General features: G+C 39.1%; 1 long non-coding RNA gene across 2 annotated transcripts; it reads right to left on the reverse strand.

Annotated features, from left to right (window-relative positions):
• Positions 1–20,588: 20,588 nt before the first annotated feature.
• LOC107779735 (uncharacterized) lies at positions 20,589–22,889 on the reverse strand. Of its 2 annotated transcripts, XR_012695657.1 has the most exons (4): positions 22,740–22,889; positions 22,172–22,242; positions 21,979–22,039; positions 20,589–21,324 (listed from the first exon to the last, which is right to left on the reverse strand). It is a non-coding gene; the product is annotated as an uncharacterized LOC107779735 (long non-coding RNA). The 2 variants fall into 2 exon arrangements; XR_001646668.2 differs by lacking the exon at positions 22,740–22,889 and having other exon boundaries at positions 22,172–22,707.
• Positions 22,890–23,704: the final 815 nt, after the last annotated feature.

Genomic DNA, 23,704 nt, shown 5'->3' on the forward strand with positions numbered 1-23,704 from the left:
AAGAACCTTGCCAGAAATTTTCTCACCAAATCATTCCATGTTGTAATGGAATTAGCTGGTTCTTCCTTTAGCCATCGCTTAGCCTCACCCAACAGAGAGAATGGAAAAAGTGTGAGCCTCACATAATCTGGAGTGACCCCGTTAGTGATATAAGTATCACTAATCTCCAAGAAGTTCAGAATATGCTGTTGTGGATCCTCGTGTGGAAGACCCATAAACTGCCTGTTTGCATAAAGTAGCTGGATCATGCTCTGTTTCAGCTCAAAGTGCCCAGTGATCCTGGGCTTCACTATACTGGAGGTGACATTTGCAATGTTGGGCATCGCCACCTCCTGAACAGCCATGGGTTGCTCCTCTGCCATGTCCACAGGAAATTGAACAAGTGCCTGAATATTATTCGTGTCCCTTGCTTCCCTCAACCTCCTGTGAAATGTTCTCTCAGGTTCAGGATCAAAGCCTTAAAGTCGTTCTTGGCTTCTGACACTACGCATTCAATCAAAGTTCCTGAGATCCGAGCAACAATCAAGTAACGTTAGACTCGACGAAATAAACAATTAAAGCAAAAATTAACAAGTAGCTAATATTCAATTCCCCGACAACAGCGCCAAAAACTTATTGCTCCCAAACGCACACGCAAGTATACGTGGTCATACAAGTAATAAAATAATAAGTCGAGTGTCGAACCCATAGAGACTTATATCAACTACTCACTAACACATCAATATTGTTATTTTATCAAGCTAAGTTCGAGTTCAAGAGTTTAATTATGCTAACTACAATTCTAAGTAATAACTAAATTATCAAGCAGTAGAATGATTGTTATGTATTCAATAGAGACAACTATTCCAGGGTTGTGATTGATTCACCAATCCTATTGTGTTCTAATTAACTCTCCCTTTCATATAATTCACTCATGGTTGCTAATTAATTGATAAATTCACTCATAGCCTTCTCCCGAAGTACTACTCACCTATTTCCAATAGATTAACGCCTATATTATTAATCTATTAAGAATGCATTAAGATCACGATATTTAATTAAGCACGGTGACTAGGTATATTCCTATCCTAACCACAAATCCGCTCCCCCTAAGGGTTAAGATCATGCTCTCTTCAATTCTTCTCTAATCTAAACTAAGGTTGTATTGTGGTCCGGGACCAGGCCAAACGGGCCTAAACGGGCCGGGCCAAACGGACCTGGGCTTTAGACGGGCCGGGCTGAGGCGGTCCCGGGCCAAATGGTCCCGGGCTTCACGGTCCCAATGTGTGGAACCGGCCCACGGTGGTCCTAAGCCCACATGGTCCCGGGCTAAATGGGTCGGGCCCGCGGGCCTAAACGGGCCTAACGGGCGTTTTTCGTTCTGGGCTATTTTTTTTTTATTTTTTTTATCTAAGGCACTTTCTTGTAAACTATATATGTATATACTAGTATAAATTGCTTATATATAGTATATATAGTATGTATATATGTATATATAAGGGTGTATTATGTGTATATATAATTATATATTGCCTTATGTAATATATATTGCCTTATATATATATATATACATATATTTCCGAGTTATTTTTTTTTTATCTAAGGCACTTTCTTGTAAACTATATATGTATATACTAGTATAAATTGCTTATATATAGCTATATAAATATATATAGTATATATAGTATGTATAGTATGTATTGCCTTATATATATGTATGTGTATATGTATGCATGTATATGTATATGTATATATATATATATATATAGTTTATATGTATTAGAGATATATATAGTGCCTTATATATATGTGTATGTATATATATATATATATGTATGTATATATATATATGTATGTATATATATATATATGTATGTATATATATATATATATTTATTTACTTCAACTGATTTACAAAATGAAGAAGCTAAGAAGCTAAAAGTCTTTACAAGAGAGAGTTTATATGTATTAGATATATAATATATATACTATATCAAATTTAAACACAAAATAAATTGCAAAGAAATATTCAAGGGAATGTCTTATATATTTTACTATTACGACATTAACAAAGAATGACAATATCTTTCTTAGTCTTCCTCCCCCAATGGAATGAGCACAACAAGGTACTAATACCACCATTAAAAGGAAAAAAAAACTAAGGAAGATGTGCCAAAATACAAGTTACATGTTAGTCTATGTATTATCTCTAACAAATCTCATAAATCCTTCAAGGTCCAGAGGAATTTCCGTTGGTGGTGGTGGAAAAGAAGCTTGTTCATCACCGCTTCCGGGCGAAGCAGCATCCTGCGCAAGTTTCGCTAGCATTTGTTCATAAGCTTCATCTATCGCCGGTTATGATTCTGCAAGTCCAAAATTTCTTCTTTCCGAACGGATCTAATCTCTGAAGAGTACTGATTTTTCCAAGCTCTCCCTCATAGACGCTCTACGATCACCGATTTGAAGTCTCGCTTGACTGAATGAGCTCTCTGATGCCACTGTTGAAGCTTGAACACTTAAAATATCTCGAGCCATCCTTGAAAGAACCAGATAGTGTTTTTGTTTGTCCTTCCACCATTCCAAAACATCGAAGGAGCCGTCGGGATTCTCTTATGCAAGTCCCTGCAACAAATAAACTTGAAGCTCATTTAGTTGTGAGCTATCACAAAAATTATCACCTTGAGAACCCCTGAACTCCGTCCAAGAACTAAGGGCTTTTAGGCCCGCAGTTCTTTTAGATGCTTGCGAACTAGACAAAGTAGGAGTTGGAACATTTGGTCTAGTGTCACGACCCGGATTTCCCATCATCGGGAGTCGTGATGGCGCCTACTATTGGAGCTAGGCCAGCCAAGTATTAAAACATTTCTGATAACATTCGCAACAATATAAACAAAACGAGACAATTAAATAAAAGTGGAAGTCTTTAAACTTAGATAACTGAAATTAAATGCGGAAGTCTAAATACATCTCTACCCAGAGTCTAGTGGCACTAACTCACGAACTACTAGAGAGTACTACAAACAAGGTTTGAATAAAAGATACAATGCTTTGTTCCGATACAAAAGGGAAACAATCCAAGTAAAATAGGAAGGGACTCCGACCTGCGGACGTCAGCTAAGCTACCTCGAAAGTCCCTGGACTGAAGTCAGCTCCCAATCAAATCCTACTGCTGAGGTCCAAAAGCTGCTCCTGGATCTGTGCAAAAAGATGCACAGAGTGTAGCATCAACACAACGACCCCATGTGCTGGTAAGTGCCCAGCCTAACCTCGGCGAAGTAATGACGAGGCTAGGACCGGACTCCAAATAAACCTGTACAATTCATATATATATATATATATATATATATATATATATATATATATATATATATATACACACACACACACACACACACACACACAAGAGATACAGAAATAATCAGTCAATGTGGGAAGGGGAAACATGCTGTGGGGAGTTAACAGTTTCAAATAGAAATCCTCAATAACAGAAAGAAACAACAAGTCAGAATATCAACAAGAATCAAAAGTCAAAAATTTGCATGGCATCACCCTTCGTGCTTTTACTCTCGTCCTCACCAAAATAATACCCGGCATCACCCTTCGTGCTTTACGCTCTTCCTCACCCAAACAACAATCACAAGACAATTAGGGTAAGGGAAGCTATAACCTCGAAGCAAATCAAATAACAGCAAGTAATGAAAAAAAATAACATAACTCGGATATCCACAAAGAATCGGAATGCAACAAATGCACGGCATCGCCCTTTGTGCTTTTACTCTCATAAACTCTCATATCAAGGCACGGAATGACCCTTCGTGCATAAATATTCAAAACGTGGCACGATATGACCCTTCGTGCATAAATATTCAAACATGGCACGGAATGCCCCTTCGTGCATAAATATTCAAAACGTGGCACGGAATGACCCTTCGTGCATAATCGCTCTTCTTCACCCAATAAACAATCCCAACCAAACGGGGCGAGGGGATAGACAAACAATATTAAACATCTCGGCAAGGGAGGAAAAATATAATACTTAAATCCTGGCAAGGGAGCAACAACTATAATAAACTACACGTCCCAGCAAGGGAATAATTACATCACTTTCTCTTTTGATCACTTCTTGCTCAATTATCATATTCTCGTTCGAGCCAACGCTCCAAGAACGTACAAATCATAATTCTTCCTCAAACTCTTCACATTATATGAAATTTATCAATTTAACAAGGAAGAGGCATCACAAAATCCGAATAAACACAAACAAGACTCACGGTCATGCTAGACTCCGGTGCATAGATACTCGTCACCATGCCTATACACCGTACTCAACAATTAGCAAATAGCAAACTACACTCTAATCATATTCCCTCAAGCCAAAGTTAGAACAAACACTTACCTCGGTCCAAAGAATAGCAATCAACTCTCAAATACCGCCTTTCCTTTATAATCTGACTCCGAAACAACGATATCTAGGCATAATTAATTCAATAATATCAATAAAGACTCGATAATAAAATCCCATAGCTTAGATAGAAGTTCCTAACATTCTTCCAAAAATACCAAAATTCGACCCCGGGCCCACATGGTCCAAACACGAGGCTCGGACCAAAACCCGATTACCCATAACCCCACGAGTTCAAATATATAATTTATTTTAAGATCCGACCCCAAATTGAGGTTGAATCACTCAAAATTCCCAAAAACCTAACTCTACCCAAAACCCCTAATTCTACTCTAAATTACATGTTTTAGGCTTAGGAATTCAATAGATATTGATGGAAAATGAAGAAAACGAGTTGAAATTTACTAACCCAAGAAGTATTGGTGAAAGAGAGCTTCAATGGACGCCTAAGGACCTTGGAGAAGAAAGAGTTCATGTGTTTTTATGAAAATCCCGTAACTACACTGTTCTGGAATTAAAATTTATAACTGGGCAAAATTGTTCTATGCGATCGCGAAGAGAGTCATGCGATCGCATAGGGGAAGGGAAGGTTGGTCTCTGCGATCGCGAACCAAGCATTGTGATCGCATAGAAGAAAGGACTTCGCACTTTCAGGTTTGGTTTTATGAACTGCGATCGCAGAAGAAGGATGCGATCGCATTGAATGAAATGTGGCTAAGCTACGCGATCGCGGATGAATCTATGCGATCGCATAGAACAAAACTAGGCACCTGGAAGCTTACACTTTGCGATCGCGATGCTGCCTATGCGATCGCATAGAATTAAATATCAGAACACCAGAACTGCTACTTTCTGCAACTTTTTCTAATGCTAAAACCATCTCGAGACACATCTGAATCACACCCGAGCCCTCAGGGCTCCTAACCAAACATGCACTCTAAATCAAAAACATCCTACGAACTCAACCGTGCGATCAAATCGCCAAAATAACATCAAAAACAACGAATCAAGCCTCAAAATCACTAGTTTTTCTTCAAACTTCATAAACTTTCAAATTTAGAGTTTTAAGTCCGAAACACGTCAAATGACGTCCAATTTCAACCAAACTTCACAGAAACATCTTAAACTACATATAAGACTTGTACCGGGCACTGGAACCAAAATGCGGGCCCGATACCAACACATTCTAAACAATTTTCATTTCAATTTTCTTTATAAATTTCAGAAAACAATTTTTTACTCAAAAATTCGTTTCTCGCACTTGGGACCTCGGAATTCAATTACGGGCATACGCCCAAGTTCCATATTTTTCTACGGACCTTCTGGGACCGTCAAATCACGGGTCCGGGTCCGTTTACCCAAAATATTGACCGAAGTCAAATTTATTCATTTTAACCTTAAAATTTAGCATTTTTCACAGAATTTCATATTTAAGCTTTCCGGTTACGCGCCTGAACTGCGCACGCAAATTGAGGTGACTCTAAATGAGGTTTTCAAGGCCTCGGAGACACTGATGGATAAGAAAACAGGTGATGACCCCTTTGGGTCGTCACATTCTCCACCTCTAAAACAATCGTTCGTCCTCGAACGGACATAAGAAGGAAGTACCTGAGTCGGGGAAAAGGTGAGGATAACGGTCCCGCATATCGGACTCGGACTCCCAGGTCGATGCCTCAGGTGGATGACTTCTCCACTGAACACGAACCGAAGGAAAACTCTTCGACCTCAACTGGCGAACCTGCCGGTCTAGAATAGCTACTGGCTCTTTCTGATAAGATAAGTCCTTGTCCAACTGGACAGTGCTGAAATCTAACACGTGGGATGGATTGCCGTGATATTTTCGAAGCATGGACACATGAAACACTGGATGTACGGCTGATAAGCTCGGTGGCAATGCAAGTCTATAAGCCATCTCTCCCACTCGATCAAGAATCTCAAAGGGACCAATGAACCTAGGGCTAAGCTTGCCCTTCTTCCCAAATCTCATCACGCCCTTCATAGGCGACACCCGAAGCAATACCCGCTCACCCACCATGAAAGCCACATCTCGAACATTACGATCTGCATAACTCTTTTGCCTGGACTGAGCTGTACGAAGCCTATCCTGAATGATCCTGACCTTGTCCAAGGCCTCCTAGACCAGATCAGTACCCAACAACCGAGCTTTCCCCGGCTCAAACCATCCAACCGGAGATCGACATCGCCTACCATACAAAGCCTCATAAGGATCCATCTAGATACTCGACTGGTAGTTGTTGTTGTAGGCAAACTCTGTTAAAGGCAAGAACTGATCCCACGAACCTCCAAAGTCAATGACACAAGCTCGGAGCATATCCTCCAATATCTGAATAGTCTGCTCGGACTACCCGTCCGTCTGAGGATGAAATGTTGTACTCAACTCAACCTGGGTGCCTAACTCCCGCTGGATAGCTTTCCATAAACGCGAGGTAAACTGCATACCTCGGTCCGAGATGATAGATACCGGCACACCATGAAGGCGAACAATCTTCCGGATATAGATCTCAGCTAACCTCTCGGATGAATAGGAGACTGCCACAGGAATGAAATGCGCTGACTTGGTAAGCCTATCAACAATGACCCAAACTGCGTCGAACTTCCTCCGAGTCTGCGGGAGCCCAACAACGAAGTCCATAGTGATCCGCTCCCACTTCCACTCGGGAAGCTCAATCCTCTGAAATAAACCACCAGGCCTCTGATGCTTATACTTAACCTGTTGACAATTCAAACACCGAGCCACATAGGCAACGATATCCTTCTTCATTCTACGCCACTAATAATGCTACCGCAAGTCCTGATACATCTTCGCGGGCCCAGATGAATAGAGTACCGGGAGCTATGGGCCTCCTCTAAAATTAACTCTCGAAACCCACCCACATTAGGCACACAAACTCGACCCTACAATCTCAAAACTCCATCATTACCTAAGGTAACCTGCTTGGCATCTCCACGTTGCACCGTGTCTCTAAGGACACACAAATGGGGATCATCAAACTGCCGATCACGGATACGCTCCCATAACGAAGAACGAGCGACCGTGCAAGCTAATACTCTACTAGGTTCAGAAATATCCAACCTCACTAACTGATTGGCCAAAGCCTAAACGTCCAAAGCAAGCGGTCTCTCACCGACCAGAATATAAGCAAGACTGCCCATACTTGCTGACTTCCTACTCAAGGCATCGGCCACCACATTGGCCTTTCCTGGGTGATATAAGATAGTGATGTCATAGTCTTTCAATAACTCCAACCACCTCCTCTGCCTCAAATTCAACTCCTTTTGCTTGAACAAATACTGAAGACTCTTATGATCTGTGAACACCTCACATGCCACACCATACAGATAGTGTCTCCAAATCTTCAATGCGTGAACAATGGCTGCAAACTCCAAATCATGCACTGGATAGTTCTTCTCATGAACCTTCAACTGCCTCGAAGCATAGGCAATGACCTTGCTATCCTGCATTAACACTGCACCAAGTCCAATACGAGATGCATCACAATAGACTGTATAAGGCCCTGAACCTGTGGGCAAAACCAATACCGGTGCCGTAGTCAGAGCTGTCTTAAGCTTCTAAAAGCTCGCCTCACACTCGTCCGACCATCTGAACTGGGCTACCTTCTAGGTCAACCTGGTCATCGGGGCTGCAATGGATGAAAACCCCTCCACGAACCGACGGTAGTAACCTACTAACCCCAAGAAACTCCGAATCTTTGTAGATGAAGCTGGTCGAGGCCAGTTCTTGACTGCCTCTATCCTCTTCGGGTCCACCTGAATACCCTATGCTGATACAACGTGACCCAGAAATGCAACCGAGCTCAACCAGAACTCACACTTCGAGAACTTAGCATATAACTGACTATCCCTCAAGGTCTGAAGAACCACTCTAAGATACTGCTCGTGTTCCTCCCGACTGCGGGAATATATCAAAATATCATCAATGAAGACTATCACGAACAAGTCCAAATAAGGCCTGAACACTCGGTTCATCAAATCCATAAAGGTTGTTGGGGCATTGGTTAACCCAAATGACATAACCAAGAACTCATAATGCCCGTACCGAGTGCGGAATGCTGTCTTAGGGACATCGGATGCCCTAATCCTCAACTGATGGTAGCCAGATCTCAAGTCAATCTTTGAAAATACCTTGGCACCCTGAAGCTGATCGAACAAGTCATCTATCCTCGGCAGTGGATACTTATTCTTAATTGTAACCTTGTTCAATTGTCGGTAATCAATGCACATTCTCATCGAGCCATCCTTTTTCTTTACAAACAGAACCGGTGCACCCCAAGGTGACACGCTGGGTCTAATGAAGCCCTTCCCAAGCAAGTCTTGTAACTGCTCCTTCAACTCTTTCAACTCTGGCGGGGCCATGCGATATGGCAGAATAGAAATGGGCTGAGTGCCCGGAGCAAATCGATGCAAAAATCAATATCCCTATCGTGTAGCATCCCTGGCAAGTCTGATGGGAAAACCTCCAAAAACTCACGAACCACGGGCACAGAATCAATAGAGGGAATCTCAGCACTAGAATCACGAACATAATCCAAGTAGGCCAAACATCCCTTCTCGACCATACGCCGAGCCTTCACATATGAAATAGCACTGCGGGTAGAATGACCAGGAGTCCTTCTCCACACTAAACGGGGAAAATCCGGTAAGGCTAAAGTCACAGTCTTGGCATGATAATCCAAGATCCCATGATACGGGGACAACCAATCCATCCCTAATATAACGTCGAAATCTACCATATCTAAGAGCAACAAATCAACACGGGTCTCAAGACCCCTAAACACCACAACACAGGAACGATGAACCCCATCAACCACTATAGAATCACTCACTGGTGTAGATACATATACAGGAATACTCAAGGCCTCACTAGGCATAACCAAGTAGGGTGCCAAATAGGACGACACATATGAATACGTAGATCCAGGGTCAAATAGCACTGAAGCATCTCTATCACAGACCAGAATAGTACCTGTAATAACAGCATCGGATGACTCAGCCTCTGGCCTGGCTGGCAAAGCATAACATCGGGGCTTGGCCCCACCTCCCTGAATCATATCCCTGGGACGATCGGCTGATGGCTGACCCCTTCCTCTGGTGATCTGAGCTCCACCTCTATGACCTCTACCTCCACCTCTATGTCCTCTACCCCCGCCTCTAGCTGGCTGGGTAGGCTGTGGAGCAACTGGTGCCTGAATTACAGGACGAGGACCCTGCTGCTGAGAACTACCCAAAGTTCGAGGGCAAAATCTAACAATGTGACTTGGGTTACCACAACCATAACAAGCCCTCGGTTGTGGAGACTGCTGGACCTATCAACCTGAATGTCCTCCCCTGAAGCTCTGAAGTGGTGGTGCACTGATGGGAGTTGGTGGTGCACTGAAGGACTGCTGCTCAAAATAATATGGTTGAGAACCACTACCACCTGGAGTACCATGAGAGACCTGGAGAGCTGACTGAAAGGGCCTAGGAGGATGGCCTCTACTATACAAATCTCTACCTCCAGACGAGGTACCACTGAATCTGTCTGAATGACGGGGCCTCTTATCCGACCTATGACCACCTCCCTGTGATAGAATCATCTCAACTCTGTGGGCTACATTGGCCGCCTCCTGAAATGTGATCTCGCTCCCGGCCTCCTTGGCCATCTGAAGACGAGTCGGCAGAATAAGACCATCAATAAACCTTTTCACCCTCTCTCTCTCTCGGTGGGAAGTATGATGAGAGCATGGCAAGCTAAATCGATGAACCTGGTCTCATACTAGGTAACAGTCATAGAACCCTGCTGGAGGCGCTCAAACTGCCTCCGATAGGCCTCTCTCTGAGTCACGGGGAGAAATTTCTCAAGAAATAACACTGTAAACTGCTCCCAAGTCAAAGATGGCGATCCGGCTGGTCTCGCTAAGCAATAATACCTCCACCAAGTCTTGGCAGATCCAGACAAGCGAAATGTAGCAAAATCAACCCCATTGGTCTCAACAATACCCATGTTTCTGAGAACCTCGTGGCAGCTTTCTAGATATTCCTGGGAATCCTCAGTAGATGCACCGGCAAAAGTAGAAATGAAGAGCTTGGTGAACCTATCCAATCTCCACAAAGCATCGGTGGACATAGCCGCTCCATCACTGGTCTGAGCTATGGCACCCGGCTGAACTACTCCAACTGGCTGAACCGCTGGAGTCTGAATCTGGGGAGTTACCTGCTCCGGAGTACATGTAGCAGGAGTCTGAGCCCCTCCTCCAGCCTGAGAAGTGGCTGGTGCTACAGGAAGCAAACCTGTTCGAGTGACACTCTCCATAAGGCCCACCAATCGAACCAGGGCATCCTGAAGAACTGGGGTGGCAATGAACCCCTTTGGGACCTGAGATGGGCCCACTGGAACTGCTGGGGCCGGAACCTCCTCCTCAAAATCAACCTGAGGCTCCGCCACTGGTGCTGCTGCTTGGGGTTGAACTCTGCCCCTACCTCGGCCTCTAGTACGGCCTCGCACTCGCCCTCTGCCCCTAGTGGGAGCTGCTGTTTGGGGCTCAGGCTGCTGAGCGGTCAATGAGGAAGCACGTGTCCTCGCCATCTGCGAAAGAACGGAATAGAAATTCAATCAGTATTGGGGAAACAGAACCGCACGACAAGAAAGAACAGATGTGAAGTTTTCCTAACTCAGTAGCCTCTGCGGGATAAATACAGACGTCTCTGTACCGATCCCTCAGACTCTACCGAGCTTGTCCATGAGTTGTGAGACCTAAGTAACCTAGTGCTCTGATACCAACTTGTCACGACCCGAATTTCCCACCATCGGGAGTCGTGATGGCGCCTACTATTGGAGCTAGGCCAGCCAAGTATTAAAACATTTCTGATAACATTCGCAACAATATAAACAAAACGAGACAATTAAATAAAAGCGGAAGTCTTTAAACTTAGATAACTGAAATTAAATGCGAAAGTCTAAATACGTCTCTACCCAGAGTCTGGTGTCACTAACTCACGAACTACTAGAGAGTACTACAAACAAGGTTTGAATAAAAGATACAATGCTTTGTTCTGGTACAAAAGGGAAACAATCCAAGTAAAATAGGAAGGGACTCCGGCCTGCGGACGTCAGCTAGGCTACCTCGAAAGTCCCTGGACTGAAGTCAGCTCCCGATCAAATCCTACTGCTGAGGTCCAAAAGCTGCTCCTGGATCTGTGCAAAAAGATGCACAGAGTGTAGTATCAGCACAATCGACCTCATGTGCTGGTAAGTGCCCAACCTAACCTCGGCAAAGTAGTGATGAGGCTAGGACCGGACTCCAAATAAACCTGTACATTTTATATATATATATATATATATATATATATATATATATATATATATATATATATATATATATATATATATATACACACACACACACAGCGGAAAAGAGATACATAAATAATCAGTCAATGTGGGAGGGGGAAACATGCTGTGGAGAGTTAACAGTTTCAAATAGAAATCCTCAATAACAGAAAGAAACAACAAGTCAGAATATCAACAAGAATCAAAAGTCAAAAATTTGCATGGCATCACCCTTCGTACTTTTACTCTCGTCCTCACCAAAACAATACACGGCATCACCCTTCGTGTTTTATGCTCTTCCTCACCCAAACAACAATCACAAGACAATTAGGGTAAGGGAAGCTATAACCTCGAAGTAAATCAAATAACAACAAGTAATGAAAAAAAAATAACATAACTCGGATATCCACAAAGAATCAGAAAGCAACAAATGCACGGCATCACCATTCGTGCTTTTACTCTCATAAACTCTCATATCAAGGCACGGAATGACCCTTCGTGCATAAATATTCAAAACGTGGCACGGTATGACCCTTCGTGCATAAATATTCAAACATGGCACGGAATGGCCCTTCGTGCATAAATATTCAAAACGTGGCACGGAATGACCCTTCGTGCATAATCGCTCTTCCTCACCCAATCAACAATCACAACCAAACGGGGTGAGGGGATAGACAAACAATATTAAACATCCCGGCAAGGGAGCAACAACTATAATAAACTACACGTCCCGGCAAGGGAATAATTACATCACTTTCTCTTTTGATCACTTCTTGCTCAATTATCATATTCTCGTTCGAGCCAACGCTCCAAGAATGTACAAATCATAATTCTTCTTCAAACTCTTCACATTATATGAAATTTATCAATTTAACAAGGAAGAGGTATCACAAAATCCGAATAAACACAAACAAGACTCACGGTCATGCTAGACTCTGGTGCATAGATACTCGTCACCATGCCTATACACTGTACTCAACAATTAGCAAATAGCAAACAACACTCTAATCCTATTCCCTCAAGCCAAAGTTAGAACAAACACTTACCTCGGTCCAAAGAATAGCAATCAACCCTCAAATACCGCCTTTCCTTTATAAGCCGACTCCGAACAACGATATCTAGGCATAATTAATTCAATAATATCAATAAAGACTCGATAATAAAATCTCATAGCTTAGATATGAAGTTCCTAGCATTCTTCCAAAAATACCAAAATTCGACCCCGGGCCCACATGGTCCAAACATGAGGCTTGGACCAAAACCCGATTACCCATAACCCCACGAGTTCAAATATATAATTTATTTTAAGATCTGACCCCAAATTGAGGTTGAATCACTCAAAATTCCCAAAAACCTAACTCTACCCAAAACCCCTAATTTCTACTCTAAATTACATGTTTTAGGGTTAGGAATTCAATAGATATTGATGGAAAATGAAGAAAACGAGTTGAAATTTACTAACCCAAGAAGTATTGGTGAAATAGAGCTTCAATGGACGCCTAAGGACCTTGGAGAAGAAATAGTTCGTGTGTTTTTATGAAAATCCCGTAACTACACTGTTCTGGAATTAAAATTTATAACTGGGCAAAATTGCTCTATGCGATCGCGAAGAGAGTCATGCAATCGCATAGGGGAAGGAAAGGTTGGTCTCTGCGATCGCTAACCAAGCATTGTGATCGCATAGAAGAAAGGACTTCGCACTTTCAGGTTTGGTTTTATGAACTGCGATCGCATTGAATGAAATATGCGATCGCATTGAATGAAATGTGGCTAAGCTACGCGATCGCATAGAACAAAATTGGGCACCTGGAAGCTTACACTATGCGATCGCGATGCTGCCTATGCGATCGCATAGAATTAAATATCAGAACACTAGAACTGCTACTTTCTGCAACTTTTTCTAATGCTAAAACCATCCTGAGACACATCCGAATCACACCCGAGCCCTCAGGCTCCTAACCAAACATGCACTCAAACTCAAAAACATCCTACGAACTCAACCGTGCGATCATATTGCCAAAATAATATCAAAAACAACGAATCAAGCCTCAAAATCACTAGTTTTTCTTCAAACTTCATAAACTTTCAAATTTAGAGTTTTAAGTCCGAAACACGTCAAATGATGTCCAATTTCAACCAAACTTCACAAAAACTTCTTAAATTACATATAAGACTTGTACCGGGCGCCGGAACCAAAATGCGAGCCCGATACCAACACATTCTAAACAATTTTCATTTCAATTTTCTTTATAAATTTCAGAAAACAATTTTTTACTCAAAAATTTATTTCTCGGATTTGGGACCTCGGAATTCGATTCCGGGCATACGCTCAAGTCCCATATTTTCCTACGGACCTCTAGGGACCATCAAATCACGGGTCCGGGTCCGTTTACCCAAAATATTGACCGAAGTCAAATTTATTCATTTTAACCTCAAAATTTAGCATTTTTCACAGAATTTCATATTTAAGCTTTCCGATTATGCGCCCGGACTGCGCACGCAAATCGAGGCGACTCTAAATGAGGTTTTCAAGGCCTTGGAGACACAAATGGATAAGAAAATAGGTGATGACCCCTTTGGGTCGTCACATCTAGCTTGATCTAAGGCAAGTTGATAAGCATTATAAATTGTTTGAGCATATATTTTAATTGAGGCTTTTGCATCTCCAAGTGTAGCAAATTCCTCAGCTGAAAGTGATAAAGCGTTATAAATTTTTGAATACCAAAAGTGAGGACCTCCTAATTTCATTGTAGGATTTAACAATGCAGCAACACCAAAAATAGGGGGGATAGGGAAAAATATTTTTTAAACTTAGCTTTCATAGAATTAATAGCTTCTTGATAAATTACTCCACCCTCTAAAATCTACAAGTGTTGCAATATAAACTAAACAGTTAGAAATAGTAAGATAATATTGGCCAGATAATTCATTTGTAGTAATATGAAATTGTTCTAAAAAGTCTACAAGCATTTTAACATTACTCCAATCTTGATTTGCAAGGTGCTCATCATCATCATCATCACCACCACCAACACGAGCATTATACGTTGTGTTTATTGGTTTTCTATATTCATATGCACCAACTAAATTTTCATACATGTAATTCCATCTAGTTGGACAAGGTTTAGGAACCTTTCTTTCTCTAAGGCCAAATTCATCAGATTTTTTTAAAATATTCTCTAAGTCTACTTCTACGGTTTGAATAAAAAACCCAATTAAGAGCCATTTTAACCTTTTCAATTTCTACAATCAAAACTTTCATACCAGCACCGACGATTAAATGGTAAATATGAAAAATACATCTAACATGAAAAATATTACTAAATGCAGGATTTAGTGTAGTTGTAAGCAAGCCTATAGCGTTAGTGTTACTAGAAGCATTATCCATTGAAACCGACATAATTTTATCTCTAATACAAAAATATCTACAAATATCTGCAACTGTGTTAGCAATAAACTTACCTGTATGGCGTGAATTAATTATTCTATAAGCAATAATGCGCTTTTGCATTATCCACTCCTCATCTATCCAATGACTTGTAACAGTTAGATAATCACAGTCATTACCACTTCTACCAATATCAGTAGTAATAGCAATGCGACAATCTATATGAGTAAATAAATAGCGCAAATATTGTTCATATTCATATTTATATTTATAAATATCGCTCTTTACGGTTGCGCGAGGCCATCCTTTATAAGTAGGATTAAAAACTCTTCTAATATAATGCACAAAAGGAGGGTTAGAAGGAAAACTATAGGGTAAGCACATAACAGTAACCATTTTTGCCAATTCTTCACGATCTTTATTCGGATCATAATATAAAATGCCACCGGTAACAGTGTTAATTCTCGGTTGAACTAGATTTGAACTTGTACTAGGGTTAACCGTAGTATCTACACTTGTCCCCTCTTGCGCAGCTTTCATTTGTAAAAATCTAGCTTTATCTCTAGGGTGTTTCAATATGTGTCTAGTCAAACTACCCGTACCGCTACGGTCTCCAGTAAATTTATAAACTAGTTGAGACCCACAAGTTTTACACTTAGCCTTATTTTGTTCTCTTAGTTGAGTAAAAAGTGCCAAACAAGAGATGTTTCAGGCCGTTTAGCAGGTTGTCTATTAAAAGTAGGGGTTACTACAGGAGGGTCAGGTGGGGCATCATTTGGGTTATTAATAGGACTAGTAGGTGTATCATCTAAATCCGGTTGTGTTTCATCTAAATCATCATTTTCAAAGATAGCTTCATTAGGATAAAGAGCATTCATAACTTCTTCATTTAATTATTGACTTGGTGAAACATCATGGCAAAATTGACTATCGGAAAATTAAAAACAAGGGTTATCACTATCAAGAATAACAGGTGGAGGAGGACGGGTAACAGGTTTGGGTCGGGGAGCCGGGGGAAGAGTAGTAGCTTGGCTACTAAATTCACCAATTTTAGATTTTCCCTTACCGTTACCACCCAAAAAAAAATCAAAGAAAATGCCATATTAATTATAATTATACTAAATAAAACTAACAAAACTATAATATTAAAACATAAGAGTTGGAACGAGTTTACCGAATTGACGAACAACTTCTTGAAAATTGAATATCGTTGAAGACTTGAATACTTCAATTCACCAACTTCACAATTTTTCACGAAATTACAATAATAAAGTAAGCAATTATAGAAGAAAATTAGAGAGAGATTGATGAATTTGTGAGTAAAAATGAAAGAAAGGGGGGGGTATTTATAGTTGAGAATTGGGAAAAGTAAAATTATAAAAAGTTTGGGGTTAAAACAAAGTTTGGGGGCCAAATGGCTTTTTTTAAAGTGCCAAACGGTTGAATTTTGATGGCCAACGGCTAGATTTTAAAAATCTGACCGTTGGTCATTTTAAAAAAAAATTAAAAAAATAGTCGTTGGGGCCCGTTGGACCCGGTTGAACTGGCCCAGGCCCACCTGCCGGTCCCGGGCTTAACGGTCCCGGGCTCACGGGCTATTTGGGTTGGACCGGTCCGCTACGGGCTTATGCACCACTAGAGACCGGGCCCGCTTGAACCGGCCCGCTTGGCCCGCAGTCCTGGGCCGGGCCCGGACCACAATACAGCCTTAATCTAAACACGGCTTTCCCAAGCATAGCATAGATAGTAAATAGAATGTAACTGCTAGCTAGACAATTAAGCAATTAAACACACAATTGAAGAAACAACCATATATTGGTGAATTATAATCAAGGTCAAGTCAACGTTAAACAACATTATTCATGGCTAAATCACAACCCTAGAACAATGGGTGTTTAGCCACTCATGATGTAATCAAACAATTGCATAAGTTTTGAATAATTGAAAATACTAGAAATGATGAAGAAATCTGAGATGTTCTTGTGTGTATTTTTGCTCCAAAGTGCGACTCTCGAGGCTAAGCTCCGTCAAAAGTCCTCAAAATAATATTTTTATATGTATTTATACCAAGTAGGGTTGGGCCCAGACGAAAACACCTTCTCCCGTGCGAAATAGGACTCTGGCTCTATAAATTTTGTACAGCCGCGCCGAACCCTGCGCCGCGCCATGCGGCGCGCTAATGGAGTTTATCAGTAGCCTCAACTATTTACATCAGGCAGCATTTTACACTGCTGCGCCGCGCCTTGCGGCGTCCCATGCGGCGCGGCAGTGTAATTTTCTCAGAGTGAACTTATTTCGTCCTCTTTTAACATCCGGACTTGGAACACGACCTCCGAACACGATCCCGGTTTAATGTCTTGGGCTTTTACTCAGACTTCAAAGCTCCAAATCACTTGAATTCATTCCATAACGCCTACATATATCGGAATCACTCCTACAAGGCATAAAACACATATTTAGTGCAAAACACTAGCGATTAAAGCTCAAACTCAATTAAAGTACAGTAACTTAGAGTATAATAAGCGACTAAAATACACAATTATAACCTATCATCACTCTTCCATTGTTTCACAGCCAAAATTTAGTATAGAATTAAGAAGAATATAGTGTTAACATCATCACATTAGGTATACTAAATTTTCTCTTAAAGATTAAAAAAATGCCACTAGCCACTAGCTGCTTATGACAGCTACAAACTACAAAAGTATCAAAATGGCCAAAAATGGGTGACCCAGACGCCAAACTCTGCACTTTGAACATCATATTCATGCCCACACTGCAATAAAGAACATGGCCTAAACAGTAACGGATCCTGGATTTTGACAAGGAATTTTTACATTCCTATGCCACATAGTAAACCTTATTACCTTCAATGTTTAAGGTTTAACTTAATTACACTTAGTATATCAAATTATCAATTCTATACCATAATTAATTAAGGGTATAATTAATTGTACGTGTTTTACTCCTTAATTAAAGGAATCTGAAAATTCTTCTTTGTTTATATGAGAACAGAATTTGAAGTGCTTAATCCAGGCATTCTTGGATGCAGATTCCTCCAATATTCATTCTTCGATGCAATAAGTTTCTCGTTGAAGCCTAATCCAAAATATTGCTTTTGGTTCTTCCATATATTTCAGAAGATGCTATTAGTTGTGATGGAAAATCAGTAGCAACTTTTGGTGAATAAACACTGCATTTCTTGGGAATGTTCGGTAATATTAACTGGAAATCTTACCTTAACATTTCCCAATTCAAACATCCATCAGAACCATTCCAGTTAGAGATAAAATGAAAACAGAATTAATTAGCAACAGAGAATATGCTAGATATATAAAGAACATATCTTTCGGTATATTTTCCACAAAAATTCTACAAATATACAACAAATCAGTTTAAGCATGTATAAAGCAGTATTATTTGTAAGGGTATCTACATAATTACTACATTTATACTTTATTGTAGACTGGTTTTTGCAGAAGATTTGTAGAACTTTTAGTCATTTTTGATTTGTGAAAACAGAAAACAAAGCATCTTCAATCAGAATATAAATAATCTACAATTTATCTACAAAATATCTACAAAGCGGGTACATTGAATTTTAATATCCCAATTCCCATTCAATTGTAGCTTAATTGGTATTTTCGATATAATTGCGTTTTTTGCAGAAGGTTTTGTAGAAGTTTTAGTCGTTTTGGATTTGTGAAAACAGAAAACAAAGCATCTACAATTAGAATACAAATAATCTACAATTTATCTACAAAATATCTACAAACTGGGCACATTGAATTTTTATATCCCAATTCTCATTCAATTATAGCATAATTGGGATTTTGGCATAATTGCGTTTTTTCAGAAGATTTGTAGTTTATTTGTGAAAATAGAAAATAAAGCATCTACAATCAAAATACAAATAATCTACAATTTCTGCAATATGTCTTCTTCTTCTTCGAGTTTCAATTTGAAATTCAGTCAAAACCAAGTCTAATCTTCACCAAAACCCCTCAAAATTGAGATATAAACTCCAAACCATATTTCCGATTATTTTCAACAACACCCAATCCAAACAAATAAGGATTTTTGAAAACCCAAATTTGAATTCAAAGCTTTCAAGCTTTTTAATGGCTGTCAATGGTAGAATTGCTGCTTTCTTTTCATTTGCTTTGTATTACTGAAATTTGCGATTGAGAAATAGAGAGAGATGTAGAGAGAATTTCTGAAAACAGAGTGTATCGCAAAAATAGAGTATGGAAAATCTTGTTTTGCGTTGTGGAAGATCAAAGTGAAGCCGACGATAATTATGGAACGTGCGTGATTTGCGTTGGGGAAGATCTGAAAAATATTTAATTCCCCTTTTTTAGCGCGCAAAATAAGGAATCATAAAGCTACAGTAATTCCTTATTTAATGCATTGTATATATTAGGTAAAAATACTATTAACATGAAGGGTAATAAGCAAATTATGAACATATTTGATAATATAGTTTCATATATGATATATATATACGAAAACGCCTCTTTTGACAATGTAACTTTTTGCTAAGTTAAAAATGCACCGATAGAATACATGCTTGATTTTTTTTGTATTATTTTTCTCGATCCATTTTGTACGACGATATTTGATTATGCACGGAATTTGAGAAAGAATGAAAGATTATGGAAACTTGTTGCCGTACATGTTCTGACATTTATGTCAATGTAAGAGCATCTCACCGACGGTAAAATGTTAATGTATGAAGTTAAAGAATTTCGAATGTACAAACAACTCTTAATCTCCTGCTCATAGCTGTATTGGTCAAAATCTGATCGTTGCGGTTGACCCAATCGAGATCCCGTTCAAGCAGCGAGATAGTGGAAGACGACATGGTTTGCTCCAAACCCCGTACTCACAATACCCGCCAAGTCAAAGAACAATACTCAGGGAACGACGAAAGCGGACGTGGTATGAAAGTGCATTGACCCAAGAGCATAGTAAGGATTCCATAACTATATATAGGAAGGGAATCTTCCTAGAAAATGCGGGCTTTTTCTCTCTTTTTCCTCTCCTTTGTAATCTTCTTAGCAGGGAAGAAAAGAAAGAGGTATCTCCATCGATTGGTGAGAGATGAAATGAAAAACTTAATAAGATTGATCGCCCCTATTTCATCTTATGTATCATTTTCTGATTTGTTTATAGATCTGAAATTTATTATGTTTGACTAAGATTTACCTCTTCATCTTCATTAATTGATTTAATAAAAAATGTTTCAATATTTTTTGGTCAAACAATACCACTAATCCAACAAGATAATCACAGTACAGAGTGATGCCTCCCTTTTATTTCCTTGCTTCTTCAGTAGTGATTATATTAACACAGGTAAAATAGAGTTGTATCTCAGAAAATTTACATTTATAGTGAATTCCTTTACTTCACTAGTCCATTGAGATGAGGCAGTAATATTGGTAGACCTAATACTTGTAATGACAAAAATGCAATTTCAACGTTAATTCCATTACTAATCAAATCCTACTGCTAATGCCTTACGATTATCAACCATCACCACATCATTTATACGACTATAATACAACAGTAATAAAAATTACGCTCAATTCTAAACAAATTTGGATCAACTATATGAATTCTCAGTACCTATTGCTCCTATTTAAGCTCATGCTATTCAAGGAACCCTGTTTTGCTTAAGATTGCATTTCTCACCCTGCTCAAATCTCTGCCTTTTAAAGTTCTTCCAATGCCTTCACACACTGAAAAAGAAGTTATTTGGCTCCTTTCATGTTTTTTAGCAAGCCATTGATGTGGAGGCATCGTTTCTCCTCCATCATTATCATCTTCTTCATCATCGCTTTCGCAATTATTTCTCACAAAACTGTATCCTCCACCACCAGAATCATCTGCTTGTTTTGAGCTCGTCCCATAAATTTTTGACCAATTGGGTATGTTTACTGGGGCTGATTGCTGAGCTATTTTAGGTTCGTGACCGGAATTTTTGTTTGACCTTGGGATCATTTTGACTGCAGTGGGAAGCCTCCTTGGACTGAAATTTGAAGATAACTCTTTACTTTTGCTGAAATTAGAGTCAATTTCGCGTCTTTCGTTAGTAAAATGACTCCAAATGTCTTCTTCTTGAAATTCTTCATTCCTCATTGATGTCCACCCACTACTACCTTGGCTATACAAATTATACCTCCCTTCATATGATGATGACATCTTCTGCAAAACCCAAAAATTCAATCAAGTCAAAGAACATAAATATGTGAAGATGCAACAGTAACTACACCTCAATTCCACACAAGTTGGGTTCAGAGGCGGAGCCAGAATTTGAAGTTACTGGGTTCGGGATTTGTTACTGGGTTCTAAAATAAGAATTTATACTTATTCAATGAATTTCTTAAGATAAATATAGGGTTTGCACTAAAACTACTGGGTTCGACCGAACCCGTTATCGAATCTCTAGCTCAGCCCCAGTTAATAATAACATCATATTTATTTTAACTTGCTGATTCTGAATCCTGGACTCTGACTTTGCTAATATGCACTTTTTAGAAACTTTCTAAATGCAAAATAGGCAATTTATGTACCTGCAGCCCCTCAATAGAGCCAGACATTATGGTAAATGATGAGTAAGTTGATTAATACTTTCTTAAAATACTAGTAAATTCCTAGAGTTAAAGCAGTCTAACAAAGATATACAAGACCAGATTTATTAGCATGGTTCTGAAAATCAGGAACAAGTTTCGATTTAAGATAGTCTATACAATCGTCCTAAGTTCAGGGACGATTTGGGTGCGGCCCTTTATAGAATCGTTAAGTCATGCAGTTATATCCTTACTAAACTGTGTAGAAAAAGATTAGTGTAGAATGTACCTCTCTCTAAAATTGAAACTTGCAACAGATAGCTTTCTTCAGATCTTGAAAATTGTATTATCTGCAAAACAAAAGGATAAATTATTTATAGCCGGCCTGAGATTAACACAGAGAAGAGAAAGATTAAAACAAAGAAAGACCAACGATTAATATCGTTCAAGTAAAAAGCAGAGCCGTCACCACTGTTTTTTACCTTAAAATCCTATGAATAGCTCTTGTTGATGAGTGAAATTCTCTGAAGAGAGAGTGTAACAGAGGAGAGAACTGTTGAGCAATCAAAGGAGAGATAGAGACCTTATAAATTTTGGACCTAAGAGATTTCCTAAATAATTGACCTATGTGTATTTTTACTTTTTGTCTTTAGCAAATGATTGACTTTCTGATAAGGAAATGTTAGTGACACCATATGAAATCTGTTAACTATTTCATTTCACTTAAACTGACAATCTGATGAATGTTAAAAATGTTTTTGGAAACAGGAGGATAAAAGTGATTACTTGGGAGTTGTTTGGTAATTAATTCTGAGATAATTTATTCCAAGATTAAAAATAATACCGGGATAATTTTATATTTGTTAGAGGATGAAATAGCAATCTCAGGATAAAACAGTAAAATTGACAATCTCAGAATTAATATAATACACCAAATAGTCATTAAAAAATAATATCAGAAGAACTAATTACAGTACAACTAACTTCAATATAATTAATTTCAGTATAACTTTTATTCAAATGAAACGACCCTTAGTGATTTTACAATACCGTAAAATTGCTCGGTGAATTTGCAGGGAGAGTTAGGCTGTGATCACATGATAGATTGTACTATATGATATTAGGGAAAAAAGCTGTTTAAGTCTCTCTCCCCTTTCGTGAATGTTTCCTTAAATTGTCTTCGTGTGCCAGAAATTATTTAACCTTAAATAAGGCTCTTTTATAGAAAAACATAATATATAGTAGTGCTCCTCCTTAGTGCAATGCACGTGTAAAATTTTAACATAATTTACATTATCATGTTTAGTTAAACTTTGTTTTTTTCACACATCGATCCTTGTTAATAAAAAGTTACTACTATTAATTATTAATTAAGCCCATTAAGGTTACTTCCATGAAAGCTCAGGTGATAATGATGTCGGCTAGTGGGGATAATATCACATTAACCAAATTTTAGCTATGTGTCGACCGCCTTTTTTTCGAGAAAAAGGCTAAAGAACGCACATTAATGAAAATTCCAAATGGCACGTTCTCTATCTAGACTTTTGCAAATGATCATTTTCCTTTTTCTCCTGTTTATTTAATTAAGGATTTAATTTGCACGCATTGAACATTTGCATTACTTTACAATATTAGTGTATTTTAATTTGATATAATAAATTATTTACCTTTTTCTTAAGTTACCAAATTGGGTTTACTATCGAAAATTAAAAGTTGTTAACAAGTTTTTTATCCTAACGATGTAAAATAAGTTTATAATTCGCGTAAAGAAGTTAAACTCACTAACTAATCTTAGAATGTAAAATTATTACAATGTTCGTAGAAACATGCGATATGTCTTAATTGATCATCGTAAAAAACAAATGAATTAAATAAGTCAACATGGGCGTCCAAATTTTACTAATGTAAAACAAGACCAAAGTGTAAAGCATGTGTTCAACATGAGGATAAAGATCGAGTCATCTTAATTTGTAATTTGTAAATAATTAGAGAAAGCAAAGAAGAAGAATTTCATG

The sequence above is a fragment of the Nicotiana tabacum genome, chromosome 10 (genome assembly GCF_000715075.1).
Source record: "Nicotiana tabacum cultivar K326 chromosome 10, ASM71507v2, whole genome shotgun sequence".
In the NCBI taxonomy this organism is placed as follows: domain Eukaryota; kingdom Viridiplantae; phylum Streptophyta; class Magnoliopsida; order Solanales; family Solanaceae; genus Nicotiana; species Nicotiana tabacum.